The following is a 1,748-nucleotide window of genomic DNA, read 5'->3' as shown; positions in this document are numbered from 1 at the left end:
ATTTTGCCCTGGTCATAAGAACTAGCTCTGTGATGATATTTCCCAGTATTGCGAAGAAGGACATCTCATGCCAAGTCAGACCCTTCCTCTACAGAGAACACTTTTGGAATGCCTTTCGAGCAAAGGGAACTCCCTGGCCCACACCAGTGCTCAGAGAGGTAGAGGCGGGACATTGGTGTCTTTGCCATAAGGATAGGAGAAATCTGTTTGGGAAAGAGGCAAGTGTAGCTTTCCTGAGCAAAGCAGCATTGGGGATTGAGTCCTTATACTGAGGTTATTGTATGAAGCAACCAGGATTCTTTCATTCTCTTGTTTTCTGGAGTTTTTGCGATGGCCATTCTGCCCTGTTTGTATGAACTAGCCCTGGGCTGCTTTTCCCCACTTGTGCAAACAAGACATGGTCATGACCAATCTGCCCTCTCCTGAAAGGAGGACACTTTTGAAGTGTCTTTCAAGCAATGGAAATTTCACTGCACCATACCATAGCTCTAAGACCAATAGGGAGGCCATTGGTTTCTGTGCCATAATTGTAAGAGAAGTCTAGCTGTGATATAAGCAATGTTTGTTTTCCTGAGTGAAGTTAGATCCAGGCTTGTGTGCGTTCAAAGTTTTGGTGCTACAGTTGAACAGGGAAACTTAAAAACTCTTGGTTGTGGTGTTTTTGTATTGGCTCTTTTGCCCAGGTTGTATGAACTAGTTCTGTGCTAATTTTCTCTGATATGGAAAAGAAGGAATTCTCCTGCCAAATAAGGCTTCCCCTGGTAGGAGATCCAGTTTTGAGTGCCTTTCATGGGATGGAAACACCAGGTATGGCACCAGTGCTCAGAGAGCAAGAGGAAACACATTGGATTATCTCCCACAACATGGAGGATAATTCTAGGAGGGGGGACATATGCAAGAGTTGCTTTCCTGAGCATAGATGCATCTGGGCTAGTGTCTTTTCCCTGAGTTGAAAACACACTAAAACAATGTCACTTCAAATTTCTTGTTGAGGATGTAGGTGTAATGGCCGTTTTGCACTGGTTGTAAGAACTACCTATGGGTTGCTTATCCCTGAGTTTTAAAAGATGGAATTCTCATGCACAGTCAGACTTCTCTTCTAAGGAGAACACGTTTGGGGTAGCTCCAGCTTCCTAAACTTCCTGCACAAAATTATTGTTCAGAGGTGATGAGGAAGCACATTTGATTTTTAGCCATACTTCCTGGAGAAATCTAAGTAAGAAATCAGCAAGTGTTGCTTTCCTGAGCACAGAGGCATTGGGGCTGCTTTACATTCACAGGGTTGGGTTACCTGTTGAACCAGGAAAATTCCAATTGCTTGGGGATGAGTTATAGAAATAGAAAATATGCCCTGGTTGTATGAACTGGCTATGTGTTTCTTTTCCATGATATGGAAAAGAAGGATTTTCCATGCCACCTCAGCGTTCTTCACAAAGGAAGACACATTTGGAGGGCCTTTTGTTTGATGGAATATCCATGCAATGAACCGGGCTTCAGAGAACAGAGGCAGAACATTGGTTTTTTCCCTGCAATTGCAGGGGAAATGTAGATTGGAAATAGGCATGGGTTGCTTTCCTGAACCAAGAGGCATTGGGGCTCCTGCCCTCATTTAGTTGAATAACCTCTGCAAACATGACACTTCCAAACTCTTGCTTCTGATATTTGTGAAATGTCCATTTTGCCCTGGTCTTACAAACTAGCTATGTGATGATATTCCCTGATATTGAAAAGAAGGACTTCTCATGACA

Source organism: Sus scrofa, unplaced genomic scaffold (assembly GCF_000003025.6).
Source record: "Sus scrofa isolate TJ Tabasco breed Duroc unplaced genomic scaffold, Sscrofa11.1 Contig40, whole genome shotgun sequence".
In the NCBI taxonomy this organism is placed as follows: Eukaryota; Metazoa; Chordata; class Mammalia; order Artiodactyla; family Suidae; genus Sus; species Sus scrofa.
The sequence above is the reverse complement of the archived record's forward strand: the minus strand, read 5'-3'. Positions refer to the sequence as shown.